Here is a 7,799-nt window from a genome sequence, read left to right on the forward strand (position 1 = left end):
CTATCATAACATACAAATGAATTTACTAAGGTTTCAGGACCCAGAGTAAATGTACAACTTGCCATTGTATACCTATATACCCATATACCAACAAAAAACAACAACAAACTCACAAAAACCTATACTATTTTACAATACTATTAAATTCTTAGAAATACATAAAGTAGTGCAAGACCTAGTCACTGAAAACTATAAAACACTGCTGAGAGAAATTAAAGAGGAGTGAATTAATGGAGAGGTATACTATGTTGATGGATTAGGAGATTCAACATTGTTAAACTGTCCCTTCTCCCCATATTGATCTATGGAGTCAATTCAACACCAATCAAAATCCATGGAGGAAAGAATAAGCTAAATGTTTATATTTATATGGAAAGGAAAATGACCTAGAATAACCCAGACAATCTCAAAAAAAGAAAATCAAAATGAAGCAATTACAGTACATGCTTTTTCTTACTGGTGTAGAGTTAAACATGTAGCACGGTATTTATTTAAGGTTAAATAGATCATTAAAACCAAATAGAAAGTCTAGGTGTATATGGTTAAGTAATTTTTGACAAAGGCATCAAAGCAATTCAAAGGGGAAAAGGGAAGTCCTTTCAAAAAATGATGCTGAAACAACTGGATATTTGTATAGGAAAAACAACAACAACAGCAAACAAACCACAACTTCTATCTTACAGCATACACAAAAAATATTTCCAGATGGATCAGAGTTTCATTAAATCCAGAGCTATAAAGTTTCAAAAAAAAAATCTAAGAGAATATCTCATGAGGTTGCAGAGTTCTTAGACCAAAGATAACACTAATCTTAAAATTAAAAAAAAATGATCAATTTGACTTAAAATTTACAAAGTCTGCTCTTTTAAAAGAACAATAAGAAAATAAAATGGGAGAAAATTTTTGTCACATGTTTATCTGACAAAGGACTTGAACCCAGAATATATTTTTAAAAATCTCACAAATCAATAATCTAAAGATGAATATGCTAATATTTTTAATTGAGCTAAATATTGGACAAGCACCTTACCAAAAATAATAATAATAATAATAATAATAATAATAATAATAGAAGGGTCAATAAGCATCTAAAAGTATATTCAATGATCATTGGTGATCAAAGTAACTAAAATCACAGTGAGATACCACTATGCCCCCCACAAGAATAATTAAAGGATAGTCAGGGAACATCCCCTGTTGGGAAGGATGGAAAGCAACTGGAATTCTGCAAAAATCTTATACTTGAGATGGAACAACTTTGAAACTCTGTTGGAAGTTTCCCTTAAAGTTCCACAGAATCTATGATTTGGCAATTTCCTTCTAGATCCTAGAAATTAACCCAAGAGAAATAAAAATGTAAGTGCACAAAAAAAGACTCATGCAAGAATGTCTGTAGCAGCTTTATTCAGAACAGCCAAAAACTGGACACAACTCAAATATCCATCAATAAGAAATGGACAGATAAATATATATTTGATAAAAATAAATGGAAAAGCAACATAGGTGAATTTTTAAGAACCTGGTATTGGCGAAATGAAGCCAGACATACAAGAGTATACAAATGTATGATTCTATTTAAGTTCAAGAATATGAAGGGAGGGAGGAAGGGGGAGAGGGAGGGAGGGAGAGAGAGGGGCGGAGGAGGACATGCGGGCTTCCACAGCTGGAGCAGAAGGTAGAGGCTGAATGGACTCTGGCACAGCTGTAAGACCCCAGGTACAATGCCTGTGAGTGACTCCCCCTCTTTCTTGCTCCATTCCCCCAGCTGCCTTCTTCTCGTTCTTCTCTCCCCCTCCTATTTGCTGGCCCCTTTCCTCCATCCTCAGGCAGGCTTTCTCTGTGAGCCAGGAGATGGGGAGCTGTGTCCTCAGGGCACTCAGCCAGGAGGAGGAGAGGCCCTCCCTTTCCCAGAGTTCCGATGGCAAATCTGGAGGAAGCTTCCAGGTGGGGTCTGCATTACATGCCTGCCATGTGCCCATCACCGCATGGGGTGGCCTGATGAGCCCAAAGATAGCCGAAAGGAGGGAATAATAAACATAATAGCAGAAACGGACAAAATAGAGAATGGAAAAAAAATCAACAACATTGACAAACATTTAGCTAGACTAAGAAAAAAAGAGAGAGAACAAGTCAATAAAATCGGAAATGAAAGAGGAGACGTGAGAACTGATGAGAAAGAGATGAAGAGATGGTGAGAGAGCCCGGCAATCAGCACGGGGGGTGGCCATCTCCATGCGCCCGTGTCCTGACAATAGAGGGTCTGAGCCCCAGAAGGCAGCTCGAACCCCAGGAGACAAGTCTCAGGAAGTGAAAGTGTTGATCAGTGGAGGAAAGAACGCTACAAAAATTGGAGTTCCCCCAAAATGGAACAGAGATTCTAGGGCTTCTCAGATTCTCAACGCAGCCCCCTTGAAAGGAAAGTGCGGGATGTGCCTCTGTCTCCGTGCAGGGAGCGAGCCGCCTGGAGCCGACTCGGGGAAGGGGGTCCCCGGCCAAGCCCAGGCCGGAGCCGACTCGGGGAAGGGGGTCCCCAGCTAAGCCCAGGCCGGCCAGGAGGGGAGTGCGGTGTGAAGACAGTGGACGGGGCTGCGCTGGCCCCCCGACCTCACACTCTGGTGTTTCCCTGGACCCTGCTGGGCTGTGGGTACTTCCAACGGGCTGTCCCCAAGGTCATGGACAGAGTGATGCTGTCCGGAAACCGAGTGCTTTCTTCAAACCCAGTTTCCTCCACTGGTAGAAAAAGGGAAACAATTTCACATATAAAAGCATGTGCTCACTGTGAAGGCTCAGACAGCACAAGGAAGCTGATGTGTTCCCTGTGGCGTAACGGCCACTTTTTCTGAGAAGTCTTTTTTGGGGGGATTTTCGGCAAGGTTTTAGGTTTGAGGCTCCTGACTTGAATTTCCGGGCATCTGCAACTAAGCAAGTTGTGATGATTTACTCCCTGCCTGAGGCTGATCTGGAACAGGGACACGGCCAGCCTCAGGGCCTCACCCCTGCTCGCAGGGTGAGAAGAAGGGGTGCCCTGGGGAAGCCAGCGCCCCGGGAGCCCACACCTGTCTCTCCTGCAGCAGCCCAGAGACCGCCTACCTGTGACCCTTGCTCTCACCTCCGATGGCCACCAAGCTCGTCACCAGCTCCCTGATTGTCAGGACCGGTCAAACCCAACCTGTGATTGTATTTTTAATCATTACGATGAGAAGCTCTTTGCTGTTTCTGCTCAATTGGACGGGCACAGAAGGGATTTAATTTGGAATTCAGGAAGAACTTTGCAGTGATGGGAGTTTTGCATCTCTAAGAAAGATAACTGAGGGTGTCAGTATGGGCGGAAGATCCTTGGTTGCTTAAACGTAAGCAGGGGGGTTTTTCGTCTCCTTCTCTCGTGTGGTTTTTTCTGTATTAGAATCAAAGAAAATCAGATCTGAAAGAGGGCCTCAAATGCAGAAGGTAGGTCTTCCTGCTTCAAAACCCAAGGATGGAGGCGATACCATCAGTCATGCAGTTTAAACCCGGAGGGATGCTGAGTGGGCGTGGGGTCCGGGTCAGGCTGCGGGGACAGGGAGGAGAACATGCTGGAGAAGCCGGCGACGTGTGAGCAGAGCCCTGCGCTGACAACAGCCTTCATCATCAGATGCCATCGAACATGGGGGAAGCCGGGAGAGGCAGGTATGGCCACAGTCCGAAACATCTCTGCAACTTTTCTACAAATGAAATTATTCCCAGACTAAAAGTTTATTAAAAAGAAAGGACAGAGCACACGCCCGGCTGACTCAGTCGGGTCAAACATACGACCGACTCGTGATCTTGGGGTTGTGAGTTCGAGCCCCACGTTAGGCGTAGAGATAACTTAAAAATAAAACCTTTTAGAAAAATAATAAAGGACAGATTTCCATTTATTTGTAGATTTCTGAGTCAAATTTATTTTCTGTACTGAGTGATAATACATGTTTAACCCCGTATTGTATATGTAAATCAGGACCCCCAGCCAAGATCTCCGAAGGTTAGACAAATGAAGAAACTTCGTCCTCATTGTCATCTGCGAGATAAAATGAAAAGGTTCTAAACACTTCAAATCTTAATGTAGGGTAAGAAGAACTTAAAGTGAGCACCACACACGGAAACAAAAAATAATGTTTGAACCTGATTCTGCCATGTAAGTACGTAATTACCCTGCTATGTAAGTACCATAATTTTTTGAATAGAACCATCCTTTTAAGAAGTTTAGGTAGTAGCAAACCCTCGAGGGAAGGAAAACAGAACTTTCTGTTTGCGTTTTGCATTTTTGTTTCCGTCCTTTCATTATGCTACAGGAAAGAGGGAGAGTGGGCAAGCCCGTGGCAGATATCTCCTGTTTAACATAAGGTTTAATGTAGGCCCAGATAGAATCTCTGTCTTCTGAAGGTGGGGGGTGGCAGGGTGGCAGGGGCAGAAGAAGGGGGCGGGGGGTGGAAGGGGGGTGGCGGGAGTGACAGGTGTTTGACCACAGGCAGCCCCAGTGGGCTCTGAGGGTCGTGAGACCCATGTTTTTTCTCCCTGACTAGGACCTACCAGCCAAGCCAGCTCAGAATAGCTGCTCAGTCCCAAGAGACTTGAACGTGCTTGTCAAATTAGAGCCCACCTTCTGGTGACACGGACGTCGCACCGTGTCCCCCCCCCCCCCCGCCCCGGATTTGTGTAAGGCATCAGCTCCTTGAATACTGTAGGTCTTCCATCCCAGAGGTCAGCACACTTGCTCTGTACGGAGCCAGACAGTAAAAACGTGAGGTTCCGAGGGCCAAACAGAATCTCTGGAGCCCCATCTGCTTTGTTCAGCATTCATGTGTGTTTTTCACATCTCTTTAAAAATGCAAACACCGTTCTTGCTGTGGGAGGGCATATAAAGGGGCCGCTGGCCAGGTCTGGCCCGTAGCTCTAGACTGCCAGTCCCTGATGCCTACGGACACTATCTGTAATTTTTATGTTTTATAAAAATATCTCAAAGGAAAAAGAAATTACAAGTCCCCGTTAAAACCCTTTCCGTGACATGACCAAACATTCCTAGACCTGCAGGGCCGTTTCACGGGGCAGGCCTTCTTCTGACCCTGGCCTCTGAGTTCCGGGCAGGAAGGCTGTGGGTTTGTGGGGTTTGTGCAGAGAGCCACGGGCTCACACAGACGCTGGTCACGGACCTCCGTCGAGGTCCCCAGGCTCTGAGGCTGAGGGCCCGCCGCCTCCTATCTCAGGTGCTGCCAGGAGTCTGAGGGTGTCACCAGCGCGCTGTTCCGTCACCTGAGCCGGACGGCCAGCTGCCTCCCGCCTGTGCTCGCCTGCCTCTCCTGCGTGCCCCCTCGGACCTGTTCCGACAGCTACGGCAGCAGCCCACCCAGGAAGGACCTTCAGAGCTCTCCTCGCGGCTTCTCCGCTGAGACCCCCTGCACAGCAAGGATGCTGAGACCAGCTGGACAGCACAGGGCCGTCCCGTCCCAAGAGAACCATCATCCCTTGTCCCTGATCCTTGATGGCGAGTTATTCCAATGCTTGCGGTGCTCAGGATGTTTCCACCCTCAGTGCAGCCTTTGATGGGTAAGGAGAATGCAGAGCGAGGGACGCGTTAGGGATGCCCCCAAACCACAGCTTACAGAGGACCAAGGCGGACGCGTGGGCGGCTCCCAGGCGCGGCACAAGAATGCACGGTACGGATATACGTCCCGTCTCCCGCTGCTCCAAGCTGCCCATCCTCTGACTGTGACCATGGGCACTACCCCTTCTAAATTCTCAACGGTCTAACCACACTCCAAAATGTGCCTTCTCTACTACAGAAGGTTAGAGTAGAGAACGTGTGTATATGGTACCTCACGAGCTGTATTCCCCTTAACTGCAGGCAAGATAAATAGCGACCTTGAAGTGCTCGGGTTCTATGTGGCTGGTGTGTCTGTTTGATTTAACAGAAAGGTTGTTCTGGTCTTTATTTCCTATCAAGGAGTCTCTATCATGCCATCAAACACCAAAAGGGGGAAAGTTAGTTAAATCGGTCACTCAAAAAGACAGCAGCCATCGGCCTCTGGATTACAAAGTAAACTAACATAAACACATTCTATATCACCAATTATAGTTTAACAAACTTTTAATAAATATTCATGTGCCCAGCTGCATCTGTGCAAATACAACGGAGTATGGAGTGGTCTGTCCTTGCTTTTTTTAGCTGCTCATCCTGATGCAGGTCACCAGAAACATGGGAAAGATTTAACACTCGGAATAGATCACCATTAGAGAATTAACACGTGTGTCCAGACTCACTTTTCTACTCGACAGCCGTGAACTAGAGGGCAACGTGCCTCCATCTCCCTCACTTACCTCCTCCAAACTGAATTCAAGAATCTGTGCTTGGAGAGTCCACACACATATGTGCTTGCTCAGAATCTACTGATATTAGAAGTGAAAATCCCATCATGCCCAGGGAGGGCTGTTCCTACCAAAGAAGAGTTTTTCAAATCCTGAAAATGCATTATGTCTAATGAAGCAAAATTACAGAGCTACCTCAATACCTCGCATATTAGACAGATGAGGGCAACAGAACAGAAAGGCCAATCAGGTGTTGATGTAATTTGGTATTTGATAAATATGGTATTTGTCTTCCTCTGTCTGACTCATTTTACTTAATATAATGTCCTTGAGGTCCATCCATTTTGTCACAAATGGCAAGATTTCATCATTTTTTATGGCTGGATCATATTCCACCGTATATAGATCTCACGTGTTCTTTATCCAGTCATTCACTAAAAGACACATAGGTCGTACTCTGCTTTTCTCCGCCGTATCTCTGTTGTATCTTACTGTATCCCTGCAGTAAATAATGCTGCAATAAACATAGGGGTGCATATAACCTTTCGAGGTTGTGTTTTCCTGTTCTTCGGATAAATATCCAGAAATGCAATTTCAAGATCGTAGGGTAGCTCTATTTTTAACTTTTTAAAAAATGTTTTAAAGATTTTATTTATTTATTTGACAGAGAGAGACACAGCGAGAGAGGGAACACAAGCAGGGGGAGTGGGAGAGGGAGAAGCAGGCTTCCCGCAGAGCAGGGAGCCAATGCAGGGCTGGTACCCAGGACCGTGGGGTCATGACCTGAGCCGAAGGCAGACGCTTAACGACTGAGCCCCCAGGTGCCCCTCCTTTTAACTTTTTGAGGAACCTCCATACAGTTTCCCACAGTGGCTGTACCAGCTTGCATTCCCACCAACAGTGTAAGAGGGTTCCCCTTTCTCCACATCCCCACCAACATTTGTTGTTTCTTGTCCTTTTGATACTAGCCATTCTAACAGATGTGAGGTAACAACTCATTGTGGTTTTGATTTGTATTTCCCTGATGATCAGTGATGCTGAGCATCTTTTCATGTGTCTGGTGACCATCTGTATAAATGAAAAGAATGAAAATTTTTCATTCTTAACTGAGTTTCAAGGTAGCGACCTCCACCCTGGATCAAATCTGAACATTCAAATCAGTCAAGTTTTCAAACCTTATCCACAGAATAGATGCATAGACAAGCGGGAAATTCCCATTCATTGAAATGAAACATATTTTGAATCAGAAAACATTATTTCTGTTCTTTGTTCCTAGGCATATGTTTTTCTGGGTACACTTAAAATCTATTAGGACTCCCAGGGTAGTAATATTTAATAGGGACTACACACCAACACACTTAATGCTTTACATTAGAAGACTATCCTAAGATAATGTTATATTGCTCATCAAGTTAGTTACTATATACTTAACTATAAATTGCAACTGAATTTAATTAAGTAATTATATTTTTGAAGAG

General features: G+C 45.0%; 1 long non-coding RNA gene across 1 annotated transcript; it reads left to right on the top strand.

Moving 5' to 3' along the window:
• The first annotated feature begins 2,758 nt into the window (after positions 1-2,758).
• Positions 2,759-6,146, top strand: LOC144379978 (uncharacterized). The gene is made up of 2 exons (XR_013443595.1): positions 2,759-4,153; positions 5,223-6,146. It is a non-coding gene; the product is annotated as an uncharacterized LOC144379978 (long non-coding RNA).
• Positions 6,147-7,799: the final 1,653 nt, after the last annotated feature.

This window comes from Halichoerus grypus, chromosome 14, assembly GCF_964656455.1.
Source record: "Halichoerus grypus chromosome 14, mHalGry1.hap1.1, whole genome shotgun sequence".
NCBI classification, from domain to species: Eukaryota; Metazoa; Chordata; class Mammalia; order Carnivora; family Phocidae; genus Halichoerus; species Halichoerus grypus.